The sequence below is a fragment of the Macaca nemestrina genome, unplaced genomic scaffold (assembly GCF_043159975.1).
Source record: "Macaca nemestrina isolate mMacNem1 unplaced genomic scaffold, mMacNem.hap1 Scaffold_43, whole genome shotgun sequence".
Lineage (NCBI taxonomy): Eukaryota > Metazoa > Chordata > Mammalia > Primates > Cercopithecidae > Macaca > Macaca nemestrina.
Window position 1 is genome coordinate 621322 of NW_027257672.1, and position 17511 is coordinate 638832.

The 17511-nt window shown below is 47.0% G+C and overlaps 1 protein-coding gene and 1 long non-coding RNA gene across 11 annotated transcripts in view; one reads left to right on the forward strand and one right to left on the reverse strand.

Annotated features, from left to right (window-relative positions):
* LOC139361328 (disco-interacting protein 2 homolog C-like) overlaps positions 1 to 17511 on the forward strand; it is a 142692-nt gene that overhangs the window by 87534 nt on the left and 37647 nt on the right. The window lies entirely within an intron of this gene.
* The window catches only part of LOC139361330 (uncharacterized), an 88783-nt gene continuing 77876 nt past the window's right edge, over positions 6605 to 17511 (reverse strand). The window contains exons 1-4 of one of the 3 annotated variants that reach the window (XR_011618869.1): positions 12462 to 14671; positions 9187 to 11311; positions 8012 to 8137; positions 6605 to 7751 (exon numbers count right to left, since the gene is read on the reverse strand). This is a non-coding gene — a long non-coding RNA (uncharacterized lncRNA). Of the gene's footprint in view, positions 7752 to 8011; positions 8808 to 9186; positions 11312 to 12461; positions 14672 to 17511 lie in introns of those variants that run through there. The other 2 variants (XR_011618870.1, XR_011618868.1) reach the window with 2 other exon arrangements.

Consider the following 17511-nt stretch of genomic DNA (forward strand, 5'->3'; position numbering starts at 1 on the left):
TGCTGGACTGCGGTGCAACAGGCTCTTTCATGAAGATTGGCAGAGATGCTGACGGCTAGGGCATCGGGACCGAGGGGAGCGAGCAGGACTCATGGGATACAGCTCATAGAGAGAGGGAGCCTTAGAAATGTGAGGCTGCTCTTCACATGGCCGCACTCTCTCCTGTGTCCTCCGTGGAACCTGTGGAGGGGGCGTTAGGCGCTGGCGCTCTCCGGGGCGTGAGCTCAGTCAGCAAGAGAACATCTGCCTTCCCACCCCCATCTCTGCAGCTGGTTCCTTTGCAGTTTTGATTTTTAGAATGAACGCAGCAACCTGCCCCATTCTGCTGATGCTGCAAAAAGGAGCTGGAAAAGAACGTGCACAGCTTCTCCAGTCTTAGCATTTGTTACCTTGTAGTTTGGGAAACTTTGCTGCCCCAGTACAAGAGTGTGCTGAGGATTCTATTATCCTGCTAGATTCTCCCAGGAGGTGAAGTTGAAAACGAGCTAGATGCGCTCTCTGTCTCTGTTTCTCTTGTCTGTCTCGTCTGCCTGTTTCTCTGTTCCCCTTTTCCTCTCTTTCTTTCTTTCTCCCTCCCTCCCTTCCTCCCTGGCTATTGCTGCAAAGAATATTCTTGAATTTGTTTCTCCATATCTTCTGCCTTTCCTTAGAATACATTCCTAAGAGTCTAGTCATTGTGAAAAGCAAACGGCCTTTAGATGTTTTCCAAATCTAACAGATGGGGGTCCTTTCAGACAGAGCTTCATTTTACACTTTTATCAAGAAGCCCGGGGCTCCCTGCTCGCCATGCTGCAGTCGCCCTCAGGAGCTTCATGGAGAGCAGAGGACTTGGGGCTACATCAAGGGCTGTCTTTTTTCCAGTGTCCGGAAGGTATACTTTGGGGGGGGCAGTTGAAGTACGAAAGTGACATCAGCACTTCATGTATGGGATGGGTCGATCAAGTACAGTGTGCACCAGACCCCCAGACTGGCGCTGGGTGGGGACAAAGGACTCCAGTTATTACAGGGTGGGTTGGGCAGGCGGCTGCCCAGCTCTGGGGACAGATGCGTCGGCTCTCAAAGCCCAGGTATCACCTGTCTGAGACTGCACAGCCCTCCTCACCCCTTCAGTTCCTGAAGGGAAAGGCCCCAGGAGACTCTGAGGTGAAGAATGCTCTTCCATTTTCAACTCACCCACCGTTAGGGTTCTGCCCCCTCTACCCTCCAGCCCCCCAACTGTGAAGTTCCCGGGGTCCCTGGCCAGTGACTTGCTGAAGCCTCACTCTCCAGGACCTCTGGAGAGAGGCACCCTACTCGAATGCATGCTTCTCCAGGTATATTTGCTCTGGTAACAGCTGAGAAGAAAAGCCCATCTCTAACAGTTTGATTGCAGGTGGGTGGCCCCGGGGCCAGTGATTTTGGGAAGGTGGGGCTGGCTGGCGCCCTGTGTCCTGACTTTTCTTCTGAGCCTTTGCAAAACCACTTTTGAGAAAAGTAATCGGGGTGGGTACTCCTGGGTGGCATTTTCTTCCAAGTGAAAATCTGTAGAATTCCTGCAGTTGCGGGAGCTGTGGTTTTCTGTCAAGACCCCGTGGGGACCGAGGCTGCCCTTCTGTGTCCTGGCAGTGTGGGGCCTGTTTCTTATCCAGAAGAGTCAGGTGCCTGGCCAGTGAACTGGCCAACTCCAATGTGTGTGTCATCGTATCGACCTAAAATGAAATACAAATAAAACGTCTCATTTCTGGCATGAAAGAGACCTAGGAAGGGCAGGCTTAGGGCCGGCTTCTTCACAATCCAACTGGAAGTAGGGTAGCCGGATCCCGGCATCCATGTCTCCTGCTGGGTGAGGGCCACAGGATCTCAGCACCCAGGGGAGGCAACGATGTTGAAAGAGGCTTCAGAAGAACTGGGCCAGAACAGCGGAATCAAACGGAAAAGACTGTAAATTCAGCCAGCTTGGGGAATGACCAGAAAGCGTCTGTTGCCCCAGCAAGGATTGAAAACAAAGATTCCCAGCAACAGGGCCACAGCAAAGCTCTCTCAGCACACCTGTCCCGGACCGTCAGCTGATGAGAGCTTGTGATTGTACCATCCAAGGAGACGTAGCTATTTGGTCTTCAGCTGGTTCTGGGCACAGAGGGTCTAAGACCCTTGGAATCTTCAGAGTGTCAGAGTGCCTTTGTTTACTCAGGACAGGCCTGCGAGCGGGGGACCCTTAGGCAGCCTCAGGGTGGGTCTGGGGTTCAGACTAGAGGGCTGGATCTGTCAGTCTCCAACCCAATCTCTCACCTGGAGGGAGAGGGCTGGAGCTGAGTCAATCCCCAATAGCCAAAGATGTCATCAACCATGTCTATAGTGACCCCTCTAGAAAACCCTAAATGGTGGGGGTTGGAGAGCTTGCAGGTTGGGGAAAACCTTGACATTCTGGGAGGGCAGTATTCCCACTCCCCAGGGACAGAAGCACTTGCACTTGCAACCCGCCCCCGCCCCCCAGGCCTGGAGCAATGCACCTCTTCATCTGGCTGTTCACAGGTCCTTCATAGTGAACTGGTGACAGTAGGTAAAGGTGTTGCCCTGGGTGCCATGAGCCAGTCTGGCAAGTTATTGACCTTAAGTAGGAGGACATGGCAAGCCTGATTTTTAGGTGGTCGGTCAGAAACAAGGGAGACCTGAAACTTGCCATTAGTGAAGTGGGGGCTGTCTCATGGGTCTGAGACCTTGACCTGTGCGGTCTGCCCTAATTTCAGACCTGAATTCAGTTGTAGAATACACAGTTGGTGTCCAGAGAGGGTGAGAGAAACCGCACACTTGGTGTTAGAAGAGGTGGAATAGGTCATAGGGCCTTCCGTGTCACAGAGGGCGGCCTCATTTGTATTTGTTTCGCCTGTCGTTTATTAATGTGAGAGTACTTTATTCTTTGAAAGGCTTAGAATTAAGAATAGAATAAAAGAAATCAGCTTTATAGAATCCACACTTCTTGGTTTTTAGAAACAATTTGTTTCTAGTTTGCATTTTAAGTAATTGTAATATTTAATATCACAAATGTATTATTACATTGTAATTATAACTATTTTAAATATTACATATTACAATATTTAAGAGAATCTAGGTGTTTGAGCTTCCTGGATCTCTGGTTTGGTGTCTGGCATTAATCTGAGGAAATTCAGCTATTACTGTTACAAATAGTTCTTCTGTTCCTCTTTCTTCCCCCTTGTATTACCGTTATGCATATTTTATGCCTCTGTGGAAGTCCCATAGTGCTTGGATACTCTGTTCTTTTTTGCTTTTCAGTTCTGGAGGTTGGAGTTGAGTATTTCCCTTTCCCCCAGGTCAGAAGGCTCTGATAAAATCCCACCAGGTGAGTCTCCACTTAACTAGCTTCTCTGGAAGGTAGACCTAGTGAAGAGTGCACCCACATATTGAAAAATGATTCTTATTCTCTTTCCCCTGTAGTATGTATGAGGGGATTTTTCTCTCATATTTACACTTCGAGAACCTGGTTGAGCTTCTGATGATACAATTCACAAAAAGCATGAGACCCATAGGCACAGGCCTCCTGGAGGTTTTAACTCTCAGACGTGGCCACAGCTCACTGCAGCAATTTGTCAATTCCAGTTCAGGCTTTCCAATCCCAGCTTTGGTTCCTTGGAGCATTGTGCTCCAGTGTATGGTGATTCATCTGCTTTACCTGTCCAGCCAATCTACAGACAGTGGCTTGCCGGTAACCTCACTTCTCTTGCAGGTTTAAGAACTGCTGATTTTTCAGGTTGCTCAGATTTTTACCTGTGAGGAAGGAGTGACAATTCTCAAGATTATCATGTACGGAACCTGAAATTCCCCAACTCCATTATAGTGAAAAGTGTTTGCCCTTCCTCTGGCTCAAGAATTAAAACGTTTTCATTCTCTGACACGTTGTACTTTGATTCCCTAAATATTTATAATTATAGATTTAAAAACTCAGTTTTCTGCTGTATCAGACATCTAGACTGGCACTTTCCAACAGAATTGAGAGTCCTGTTATAGAACTTGAAACCTTCCTTGTAGCCTCATATAAATATATAAACTAGTATATTTTTAACTCAAAATGCTCATACTATACTTTCAATAAGAAATACAAATAGGCCAGATGCGGTGGCTCAAGTCTGTAATCCCAGCACTTTGGGAGGCCGAGGCGGGTGGATCACGAGATCAGGAGATCGAGACCATCCTGGGTAACACGGTGAAACCCCATCTCTACTAAAAATACAAAAAGTTAGCCAGGCGTTGTGGCGGGTGCATGTAATCCCAGCTACTTGGGAAGCTGAGGCAGGAGAATAACATGAACGCGGGAGGCGGAGTTTGCAGTGAGCCAAGATCACGCCACTGCACTCCAGCCTGGGCGACAGAGCAAGACTCTGTCTCAAAAAAAAAAAAAAAAAATATATATATATATATATATATATATATAAAATATACATATATACACAAATACAGTATTTTCTATAGTAACTAGCATGTCTTTCACGCAGCAAATCCACTTCAGACCGGGCGCACTTCATGTGCTCAGCTGCCGCATGTGGTGAGTGACAGAGACCACCCTGCATGTGTGTGCGCTATTTTACTGCCTTTTTCTTGACCACAGATTCTACCTCCTGTTTCTCTGTGTATGCAGTGATGATTTGCTGAATATTACACATTGTGGGTAACTTGTTGAGCACACTCAGGATCCCTAACCTTCCTCTGAAGCTTTGCAGCTCCTGTTTTAGCAGCTAGCACAGGCACTGCTGGGTCATCGTGACATGGGCAGGCTTGGTTGGATTCGCTGTTGGTGTGAATCTGTGGAGAGCTCCAATCCTGCACCCACTCCAATCTCCCCCTCCTGGACCTGGTAGGAGGGCCATGCTCCGCCCACACCTGAGCTCTCGGTGCCACGATCTGCAGGTGAACTCCAGAGGACAAGTGTACTGTGGGTGCGTCTCATTCATTCTCCTGCCCTTGCCCTCAGGTTCTGGCTGGCACAGCTGTGGTCACAGACTAAAAACAGCCACCTCATTCGTTTTGTGCAGCTTTACAGTTGTTTGTGGCAGATGTGTGACTTCAGTCCCTGTTCCCTCATCATGGCTAGAACAAGTTTTGGCAAATTATTCCTATATCTTTACATGTGAAAACTAAAGGAAAGTTTCAGCCATAGAATATTAGTGTTGCCACAATCCTAATGAGAGTTTCTCCAGAAACTACGAGCCAGGTCAGCAGCCAGTCATTTCATAGAAGATAAACTTCAAGAACATTCTCTGAAGGGCAATGAAACTGAGTAAGATCTAAACACTGTTACCAGCAACCAAGAAAACTAGGTAAGAAAATGCAGCTAAGATTTGGACCTAGTAACTACGGTAATAAACATGCAAACTATCGCTAAGCACAAAATAGGCTGGGAGTAAAAAAATTTTATGATATTGACATTTATGATTTTACAAAACTGCCCCATGTGATACCAAGAGGACTCCTGATGAAAATTTACAAAGGATGCTTTATGGTTTATATAAAAATGTTAGTCAAATAAATCCAAACATTTCACAATAATAACATTTCAAATATTCTTTTATATTTTGCAGACAATTAAGTTATCCATCATGCATGACCCAGTAACATTTCTCAGCGGTTAGATTCAATACGAGAAATAAGCAAATAACCGCAATGCTTCTTTCATTTCAAAGTCATTTCTCTTATAACAAGTGGTCAAGAAAAATGCCTGTTGCCTTACATACTGGTTAATGCCAAAAATTTGGTTTAAAATATTTCAAGTGGGTTATCCTTTTACGTCCATGTTGTTAGTTACACAAAGAACACATACAAATGCAATTTTTTTCCATAAGTTTTTGCAAATTATAAACTAAAGAAACAGGATTAAGCATTTTATTTTTTGAGATAGGGTCTAGCTCTGTTGCCCAGGCTGGAGTGCAGTGGCACGATCATGGCTCCCTGCAGCCTCAACCTCCCCCAGCCCAGGTGATTCTCCCATCCCAGCCTCCCAAGCAGCTGGGACCACAGGCACACACCACCATTCCTGGCTGATTTCTGTATGTTTTGTAGGGATGGGCTTTGGAATGTTGCCCAGGCTAGTCTCAAATGCTGGGAACTCAAGCAATCTGCCTGCCTTGGCTTCCCAAACTGCTGAGGTTAGAGGCATGAGCCACCATGCCTGGCCTAATCATTTCTAAAGAGTCTGTATTTATTATCGAGATGGGGGTCTTGTTCTGTTGCCCCAGCTGGAGTGCAGTGGTGCCATCTCAGCTGACAGCAACCTCTGTCTCCTGGGCTCAAGTGATTCTCCCACCTCAGCCTCCCAAGTAGCTGGGACTACAGGTGCACACCACCAGGCTCAGCTAATTTTTTGTACTTTTGGTGAAGACAAGATGTACAAAAGGCATTTCTGTACATTTTGCCATGTTGTCCAGGCTGACCTTGAACCCTTGGGCTCAAGCCATACACCTGCCCTGGGTTCCCAAATTACTGGAGTTATAGGCATGAGCTATCGTGCCCAGCCCTTCATTATGTGCTGTGGCTTAATATTAAAATAAGGAAAGGGAGGAGCCCAAGGGAGCACGTTGGCAGAAAGGGCTCCCTTGTCAACAACTTGCTAGCACGGCATTCACTCCCTTGCCTGGCTGGCACTGCGTTCTTTACATGAAGAACACGTCATGTGTCAATGAAAAACAAAAACAACATAGGAACACCCTGTCTCTACAAACACTTAAAAATTAGTTGGGTGTGGTGGCGAGCACCTGGGGTCCCAGCTGCCTGAGGTTGAAGTGGAAGGACCGCATGAGCCCAGGTGGTCACAGCTGCAGTGAGCCAAGAGCTGCCATCATGATGCTGAATTCCAACCTTGGTGACAGAGCAAGACCTTGTCTCAAAACAAAAAGCAACGAAAACCCAAAGTGATGCACTCTAAGTTCTGTCCTTTAAATTCCAGTACTTTCGTTTGTAAAGGTATGTAAAGGTGAAACTCAGGAGCTGCTTGCAGTCATGTGGACGTACACTTGACCTCAGCTCCAATCTGAGGCACGTTCTTCTGTCTCACTGCTTGCCAAGACTAAGCTAAACTTCAGAAGTAAAAATACTCCCCCAAATGTTGTATATGTAGCTTCAACGTGGGATGTAAGGCGATTCAGGTCCTTTGAGAAGACAAGCTTGCAACAACGGCATGAATAATGTTGGAATCAAAATCATAGAAACTAAACACCAAATAGCATAGGTTCAATCCGTGTCTAACAAGTATCTGGATAACTAAACTTTCTGCTTTACTTGGGTGTGAAGATCATGTAATGTAGTTTATAATTATTTGGGCAGAGAAAATGGAGAATTAGGGTAGCTATGTAAAATTCAAGATTAAAGAAAAGCAGTATTATATAGCAGAAATATAAATTGGCTATTACCTTCAGTAATTTAGATCAGGGGTTGGCAGGTCCGTGCACCAAATCTGGTCCGTTGTTCTTGTAAATAAAGTTTTCTGGGTACACAGCCATACGCATTTGCTATCGCCCATGGCAGAGGGCAGAGTTGAGTGGTTGTGAGAGACCTTATGGCCTGCAGGAACTAAAATACTAGCTGGCACCTTGCAGGCAAAGTTTATGACCTGATTCGGGTAGCTGCCTAAACTGTCCAATTCGCTTGTTCTAAAACAATCCAACAATACAGCACACTTATCTGAAGATTTGAGAACACGCATGCACCAGCCTAATCAGAAGAAAAGTCCAATTCCACCCGGAGGGTTACGAACTCTTCCCTTTTCCCTACAAGGAATTAAATGAATAAAACTGTGTGAGATTTTACTGGTATGTATCGTATGTATGAATCTTGATGAAAACTTAAAAATGTGTATTTATACAGATACATAATGTTACTTTTCATACACTGTTTTCGGACTTCTGGTTCACAAAATCTGCATTTCTGCACCATGACTTTGAAGGCAGAAACCCGACTACTGGGCTAGTGGTCAATTCTGAGGTGCCCAGCATGTTCAGGAGGCAGCGTCGGGGAGCGTGTCCCTTACCTGGAGGGGTGTATGCGTCCATGGAGGTCTGCACGACCAGGGACCTGCGTTTGGAAGGCATAGGCACCGCCATCTTCTGCTCTTTGTGTCTGGCCAGAGCCGCCTGGACAGCTTCCGTGTGGACGTCTGAAACGCAGAGAGCTCAGTCAGTGCTCAGCTGAGGTCCCAGAGGCCAAGCTGCACCCTCCTCTCTGTCCCCGCAGCACGGTTCATCCACCTTCTGAAACTCACCAACAGATGGGTGGGTGAGGAAAGAAAATCAGTGTTTACAGTTCCAGTAAAGACATTAAAATTTATTCACAGACTTTTTTCATTTTAATACTTTAGAATCCATATCCGCAAGCAAACACTGGGTGTAAACTGCACTGAGATTTTTCTTTTTAGGGTGAATGAACCTTGATCTTTGGAGATTCTTTGTAGGTCACACGTTTGAGCCTCCAAATCTTTTCACTGTACCGCTGAGAGGCGTGTGCACGCCTCGCACCCCAACTCACACAGCCACGGTCGCAGCTCAGCTCAACACCGGCCATGGGCCAGGACTGTGTTGGCTATGGATATGGTTTGGCTGTGTCCCCACCCAAATCTCAACTTGAATTCTACATCCCAGAATCCCCATGTGTCGTGGGAGGGACTTAGGGAGAGGTAACTGAATCACTGGGTCCCGTCTTTCCTGTGCTATTCTCGTGATAGTGAATAAGTCTCATGAGATCTGATGGCTTATCGGGGTTTCCGCTTTTGCTTCTACCTCGTTTTCTCTTGCTGCTGACATGTAAGAAGTGCCTTTCGCCTCCCACCATGATTCTCAGGCCTCCCCAGCCATGCGGAACTGCAACGCCAACTAAATCTTTTTCTTCCCAGTTTCGGGTATGTCTTTATCAGCAGCATGGAAATGGACTAAAACAACCATTAAGACATTTTTGTGGCTATTAACCCATTACATTAATTCCACACATTCACTGAATGCCTTCTCTGTAAGTCCCTACGGGTTGGGGTCGCAGCGGTGATAAGGCAGACAGTCTCATGGCATCTCACGCAGGCCACTTGTTAAGGGATGAGACAAGTGGATAGATGGACTAGAGAATTAAAGCAGAGACAGATGCAGCAGCAACTCCAAACTGTGAAGCCAGGGAAGAACCCTCTTAACACAGAATCAGAACAACAGGAATGAAACATACCAGCTGTCAAGACGAGAATCTTCGAGACACAGGCAAAAATCCGCTCAAAGGCCCTAAACTGTCAGTGAGAACGGTGTTAGCAGAATAAAACCACCACCACCAAAAATGGCCAGCGTGAGTGAAGACGGGTTGGGGCAGTTTTCTCTGAAGCTGCGAGAATGATCCCACTGAAAGGGAATCGGACGTGGCTTTCTGGCTTAAACCCCCCAAGCTGCCACCTGAGACAGGACCCAGACCCTCAGCATCATGCCCACGAGCAACTCATCACACTGCTTGGTCTTGGTCAGCCTTTGTGCACACTTCTCTCCCTAACTAGATAAAGAGCCTGGTCATCTGGCCACTATTTCTAATTCCCAGGTCAAAAACCACTATGTGACTGACTTGGCTCATGGCCGAAAACTGAAGGGATCAGTGAGGTGACAGTCCACTCACTTGCACAAATCGCTTTTTGTTTTGCATATTCTCCGTTTTAAACTTTTTGGATGTAATTTCAAAGACACAGAAAATCTGCAAGACCAGCGTAGTGAATTCCCACATAACTTACCAGGCTCAACTTAGGCCCAACTGCTCCTATCTTACATCACTGCTTTCCCCCCTCCCCCATGAATTTTCTAAGTCAAATGAAAATAAATTTCAGATACTATGTCCCTCCATACCTAAATGTTTCAATGTATTTCCTAAACACAAGGATATGCTCTCACATTCACTTTCCTCAAGATCCGGAAATTTAACTGTCATATACAAAGTTCACTTTCAAATGCTGTCAACTGTCTCCATAATTTTCTTACTTTGTCTTCCTCTTTTACGATCCAATCCAGGATCATGAATTGATTTGTCATGTGATTTTTACCCGTCCAGCATCCAAGTTTCTCAGGTTTTGTGTTTCTTGAAATTGGAAATGTGAAAGAATACAGGTCAGTTATTTTACAGCTTGTCCTTTATTTTGGTATCTTCCGGACTAGACTCAGGAGTATGCATTTTAGCCGGGACACCGCAGAAGTCTGTCCTGTGTGACAATGTTAACATCGGCAACTCAGTGAAGGTGGTGCCTAAGTGCCTCCAAAGCAAAGATGCTACTTCTCGCGTTGAAATTAAGATTTGGGAGGAGACACCCTGACACTATGTGCATATTCTGTTTTCCATGAATTCTCCACTACTAGTTTTAGCAGCCACAGATTTCCTGTCATTCCTTCTAAATCATTAGATCTTCCATATTCACTGAAAAATAATTATTTTATCTTTCAGCATTGATTTACATATGTCCATATGTACTCATGGAGTCTGGCTTCGTGGGTTATGATTCATAGTTACAATGGTTTGTTCTGTTGCTCAACTGGTCCCAGATTTGACACCGGATTCCCCAGCCCTTAGGCCAGGGCTCCTTCTAGTGAAGAACGGTGTTTAGAAGCTAAGAGTGGGCACCGGGTGCTGCTGGGCATTGCCGGCAAGTAGAACACACACACGCATGTACACGCATGTGCACCCACACCCATCCACAGGCACTTCTGTCCCTGTCTACATCTGTCGGGAGCCACCAGCTTATACTTGCACCCCCTGCTGCAACCTAATCCCACGTGATCCATTCCAGGCTTTGGCCTTTTCTTATTTCTACCTCTTACCAAGAAAGAAACCTGGCACCTGCAGCACTCAATATATTCACTGATTTATTAAGCTTATTTGCTTAAGCCTGGAGATAAAGAAATGCTTTCAGAATTGCTATCTAATACCACGGTGAAAAATCTATCGAGTTCAGTGCTCATTTGTAATTATTTTTTCATTGTTTTTTTGGAAGGTAGGGAGTACACAGTATACACAGTGAAATGTTCAGATCTTGAGTTCACTTGGCGCATTTCGATAAATGGAAATCTATTACCCTAATCAAATCTTTTGCATCAAAGTTCCCACAAGTCCCCTCCCAGTCAATCCCAGCCCTCAAGAGACAGCCACTGTTCATTCTCGAGGAGTGTTCTTGGCGCTCTTCCGTCACCCGAGACTCGCATAGATTCTCCATTGTCACATGGACTCCACGGCGTGGTGTTCACTCTCTGCTCAGTTCAAGGCTCCTGGAACTCATCCCCGTTGTCTGTTTTGGTTTCAGCATTTTGTACGTTTTTCCTGATGGGAACTAGGACAATGTATGAATATATCAGAATTTGCTCATGTTTCTCCAGATGAGAGAGATTTATGTTGTTTCCCGTTCTTGGCTATGACAATTTACTCTGGAGATAATGTGCATTCTTTTACAAGGACACACATTTTCTGCTCTCCTTGGTGAACGTCTACAGCATACCTGCTGGGCCATATGGTAAGTGTACACATTTTAAAGAAACTGCCACAGTTTGCAGAAGTGGCTGTGCCGTTTTAAGTATCCTTCCGTCTGAGATCCAGTCTGTCATATCTTCACCAACACCTGCTACTGTCCTCCCTTCTCCACTCTTGTGAAGGGGAACCTCGTGGGTTTAAGTTGTACTTACCCAATGACTCCCTGGGTGAGCACCTCTCATGGGCCACTGGGCATCTGTATACATCTGTTGCGAAGAGTCCATCTTGCATGCTTGCAAAATTCACATCATTTCTGGTTGGTTGTACATTTCCTAAAATGTTCTAAATAAGGCCCTGTATCTTCTGTACATCAAGCATCTCCCTGCTTCCAAGTCTTTATGCCTCTTAGTTCTCCTGACTCACTTCACAGACGAGGGACCCCGTGCGCACCATGCGAACCTGAAGCACGGAGAATGGCCATGCTCCCGACACCCCTGACTGTGGGCAGAGCTTCCCGGCTGCCACCACCGAGGAGGGGGTACAGCTCTTGTTTCTCAAGAGTGGCCTTTATCAAACGGAGAAAGTTCCCTTCTGTTCCTGATGTGATAGGAAATTCGTATAAGGACTATTAAATTTCAACAGATGTTTTCCAGTGTCTACCGAGAGGATAAAATAAATGGGTTTTCTGCTTTATTTTTTGTTAATGTGGTGAATTACATTGATTTTTGAATGATGAGCCAAATGTGCAATGCAAAACTACAGATCATGAGAACAAACTCTAAGTGTTCATGGTATTCTTATCCCTTTTACATATTTCTGGGTTTGATTTAGTAAGAATTTGTTCAAAGCTTTGGCATCTGTATGTCAATAAGAGTGAAAGGTGTGAGATTTTGCCTCGCATGCCAACTAACAAAGGGAGCCAACACCAGCCCAATGCACTGACGGAGCCGGCACATTTCCGGGCCAGAAACAAAGGGCTTGTCACACACAGTGGGGCAGCAGGACCCACTCACCCCTGTCGATATTCAGGATCACACAATGGGGCAGCGGGACCCACTCGCCCCCGTCAACACTCAGCAACGTCCTGTATCCCTGTACAACGACAAGATGTTATTTAGGCAAAACAAAATTAACGATCATGTAAAGAACTGCTTACATTTTTCTCTTCTGAGAAAATTTGTTTTTAGCAACCATGGCTCTCAAGGCACTCACTTGCACATTATACATAACACTGCTTGTGGCCAAAGTCATGGTACCTTCCTATTCTTAAATAATTTACCAAGAGTTCTGAAACGTGAGTATTTTAAAGAGAAAAGAGGTATGTGGCTTACCCCAGGCTAAGGAGTGAGTTAGTTGGACAATTCTTGTGAAATATGTGCTTTTTCTAATTAGAAAATCTGAGAACAAGGTATCAGTGTGAGTCTGTTATCTCCATGAAGGAGTGAAATGGATGCTGGGAAATTGAAGGAGCTTCAGAACGGGAATCTCACAACCTCAAATGGGGAGACCAGCAATTGGGAAAGCAGTCACTCTGATTCATGGAGTTTTCAGAGATTCACGTCCACTCCGTCCTGCATTTGAGCGACTTTTCTTCTTGTGATGTGGACCCGATAGAAGAGAGGTCCCACGTAGACATTCGGCATTTGTGAGGGTCTGGCACCGTGACTCACTTCTACAGATTTAACATGTTTGTGTATAAATTACAATGGCTCAACTCTATAAAAACTGATAGCAGTTATGGATCAATTCCCTCATTTCTCACTTGGGCCACACTTCCTGTTTCTGCAAGAACATATCGCTTGGCTAGAAGACACGATGTTGACATTGAAAGGAAAAAGGACCTTGTATAAAAATGATGTAGAGAATTCTTCTCAAAGGCCACTGGGACACACACTGTGTTGGTGACTAGCTGTCTACCAGCGCGGCAGCGAGAGAGACAGAGCTCCACTCATGAGCAGTCACGGCTCCAGTGACCCACACCAAGACCCCCAGGGTGATGAAAGGCCAACCAGCAGCCTTGGAACGGACACTTCCCTCCTGAAATAGCTTCCCGAAACACAACAAACAGTGATAATTGCAGGCATTTCTATGACTGGGAAGCAAGAAACCCTCCCAGTCCTGTTCCTTCTACACCACATCCAGAACAGGCGTACACCCGGTGTAGAAAGCTCCCAAGGCCTGAACAGATCATTCGATTCTAATTCAGACTGACCTAATCTCTGCAGTGCAGTCCTACAAACAGACTTTCAAAGAGTTACCAAACCACTACCTCAAACCTCATGCTTTCTCTGCTTCGAAAGAGGACATGCGGCTCGGTTTATACAGCCACCAGAACACACACAGGGTATTATCTTATTGCCCTTCAGTGCCAAGAAGAATCCTGTGGTCTCTCACGGTAAAAACAAAACCACAACCACCACAACCCAGCTTTTCAAGTTGCAGGGAGTTTTACAGCCTCTTTCTATGTCGTCTTCCTTTTTGCCCCAAACTGGATATTCTTTTTACTTTCTCCTTATTTCCTGAATATAATTTGATCAATATAATCAAAGTGCTTGTGTTAGAAGCAACTTTACTTAAAAAGAATGGAAAGAACTACATCAAAATATTAAGAGTAGCCATTTCAGGATGACAAGAGAACAATATATTGTTTTTGCTCATTCTTTTCAACATTTGCAAAGTTTTTTGCCTTGAGTGCAGTCACTTTTGCCATCAGAGGTTACAGTGCTTGATGGAATGAGGCCATGAAGCACACACACCACCGAGTTTCTAACACAGAGCAATCTGAGGAAGGATAGAGACACAGGAAAGGTTCATTTTAAAGCAATGCAGGCGTTTTTTCCATAAAGGCAAAAGACATTCTTAAAAATGTTTGCACCATACACAAGTCTGCTAAATTTAGTCAAAAAACAGAGAAAACAGTAACAGAAGAACACTTTAGCCCACAAGGAGACCAGCACACCCAGCTCGAGACCACTCCAGATGAGGAGTGGAGAGTGGTTTCCTCACATCTGACCCACAGGATTGGGTAACACGAGCAGGAGGGAAACATGGGGACCACAGAGTTGTCAGACTGTGGACTGCACAGCAAGAGACAGCAACACAAACTAGCGGAGTAATTAACTATTGTAAAAAGAGGTCCACATTCTATTTTAACCTGAAATCAGTGGCACGGGGACCACCACACCACCCTGCAGTTGCCTCCTCCCTCCCCCACACACAGCAGCCTCCTGGGACAACATCCTACTTCCAACTTGCAGTTGCCTCCCGTGCCACCCCCCCACAGTGGCCCCCTACATCATCATCCTACTTCCACCCTGCAGCTGCCTCCCATCCCCAACACACAGCAGCCTCCTGGGACAACCTCCTACTTGCTGCCCACAGCCTGGAGACCCCAAAGCATGGAGGAGCTTAGCGAGCCACACAGCATTCCCCCTTCACACCTGGGAAGTCAGCCCCTCACTGAAGTGGGTCCTGCGCCCGCCAGCTGTGCACGATCAGAGGTGTGAGGTTATGGACCTGGTCACCAACTGTGCAGAGAGGCGTGAGGTCATGGACCTGGTCATCCGTTGTGCACGATCAGAGGTATGCAAGGTTCCAGACCTGGTCACCCACTATGCACAATCAGAGGTGTGAGGTGATGGACCCGGTCACCCGCTGTGTACGAATAGAGGTGTGTGTGGTTAGTGACCTGGTCACCAGCTCTGCACAATCAGAGCCACGCGAGGTTACAGACCTAGTCACCAGCTGCACCCAATCAGAAGCTTTTGAGATTAGGGACCTGGTCACCTGCTGTGCACAGAAGTGTGAGGTTATGGACCTCGTCACCCGCTGTGCATGATCAGAGGTGTGCGAGGGTTAGGGACCTGGTTACCTGCTGTGTCCAATCAGAGCCAGGCAAGGTTACAGACCTAGTCACCACCTGCGCCCAATCAGAAGCTTTTGAGGTTACGGACCTGGTCACCCACTGTGTGGGATCAGAGGTGTGCCAGGTTAGGGACCATGTGCGTAGTGATAGACCTGATCAGCAGCCAAGACACCTGACGTTTCCAGTGTCATCCCGGCTTCTTTCAAAACTGGAAAAGTCTTCAGATATTTCCCAAAAGCTTGTCCATCTTTGAAAACGATATGCGTGTGCACAGGTGATACCGATGACTGAAGATTGAAGGTTAGAGCATTCCAGCCCCATGCCCATGTCCCATCCCATCGGTGAAAACTTGAGCACAAACATCTCCCTCTCTGAAGCTCCCTGAACCCGGTGGCAGGCCTGGGACTCAAGGTCCAGTGTCCTGTCAGTTACACTGAACAAAATGTAATTCAACACTGGCCATGGGCCCTATGCTTTAAAAACCGCATAGAAACCTCCCAAAGAACTACAATCTATGAAAGCTTTCATGGCTAGTATTTTAGGACGACTGACCAATCTTGACCTAAATCAAAGCCGACACTGCCCAAATTAACTCTGACCCCAACTTCGTGCAAAGGCAGCCATCCCCTGGCCGTCGGTGTGACCAGCAGCCTGGGCACAGACAGGACCAGCGCCAGTCCCTCCCTGCACCTTAAACGGGCTTCTGAGCTGCTGTCCATGATCAGTGATGGTGATGCCCAGAGCAGTTTTCCAGGAAAGCAGTAAACCTTTCAGGTCCTCACCTCACGAGGATGGCCATGTATAAATCAACCACCTTTGTTACTGCCCTGCCATTCTCAAAGAGGGGATGGGTTAAACTTCTTCCTCCTCCACATGCCCAACACAAGGTACATCTGCCCCAGCACGAGGCTCATCTACTTAATCCCGGGAAACACACAACCCACAATCAGAGGCCGTTCACAATCAGAGGTCGCGCACAATCAGAGACCACACACAATCAGAGGCTGCACTGAGACCACACACAGAGACCACACACAGAGACCCACACAATCAGAGGCCACAAAGAGGCCAGAGGCCACAATCAGAGACTATACACAGTCAGAGGCTGTGCACAAGCAGACGCCACGCACAATCTCTGCAACCTCAACAGAAACTGTTTCTGATCATTCACCTGAGGCCACCAAGTTTAAATGAGAGGCCCAGGTTTTAAAAGACACAAGGAGTTCTCTGAAGGCAGACTCCGTGCATTCCACCATCAGCACCATTTGTGCCTGTCACAGTCAGGAAGAACCACAACCACGTCTCGGTGCCCTTGCAGTGCAGGGCGCTGCGTTTCTCCCCCTTTCCAAACCCGCGGCGGCTCCTGGCGACCCAGCGCCTCTGCTCAGCCAGGCGCCCCCAAGACCTTCCTCCCTCACCTCACAGGGGAGCTCCCGCAGCCGGGCTATCTGGCTCATCACTCCGATTCAGTCACTTACACCCTCATTCCAGGCTGAAAATCTCTTCTGAAAATATCCAAATCTTACCCACGTCAGGCTCCATCTTTTCCCCAGAGCTCCTCACCCCCTCCAGAGCAGCAGCCCTGGTGCCCGTGCAGCCGGGGCCTGGGGGCGGATCCGTGGGCTCAGAGCACCCAGCCCCTCAGCCCCTCTGTGTGTCCCCTTACTCCCTGCTCCCTGGCGTTAATGCCCTCCATCCTCTATTTCCTGATAGGCAAAAGAGGGTTAATTCTAAGAGTGCTAACCGAACTCGATCACTTAACACCGCGACCGGCCCAGAATACCCCTTGATCAATGACAGGTATTGCTGCGCTGTTACCATTGCGCTGGGTCCAGGTTTCCTGTGAGCCCTTTAGGCTCTTTGCCGTAAAGGCCACTCAATGGTCCTGTCCAAGCCTGTCTGTGGCAGATGGACAGGTGAGTGGCCGATGCACACGTGTGATGCTGAATGGGATCGTGCAAAGCTGGCCCCGCGTATTTTGGTCAACCTAATAAAAAAGGAGCCCATGCTTGCTTGCTGCCGCCCTGCGGCGTCCAGAAGGAGCCGCTTAAAGGCAACTGCGCCACACCTACCTTCTTGGAAGGAGACGGCAAGACCAGATTGGCTGGAGCTGGGAAGTTGTGCCCTACAGATCAGGGCTGCGTGACCCAGGGAAGGCATCACTCGAAATACCTGCTGGAAGGCGGCCAATCCGACCC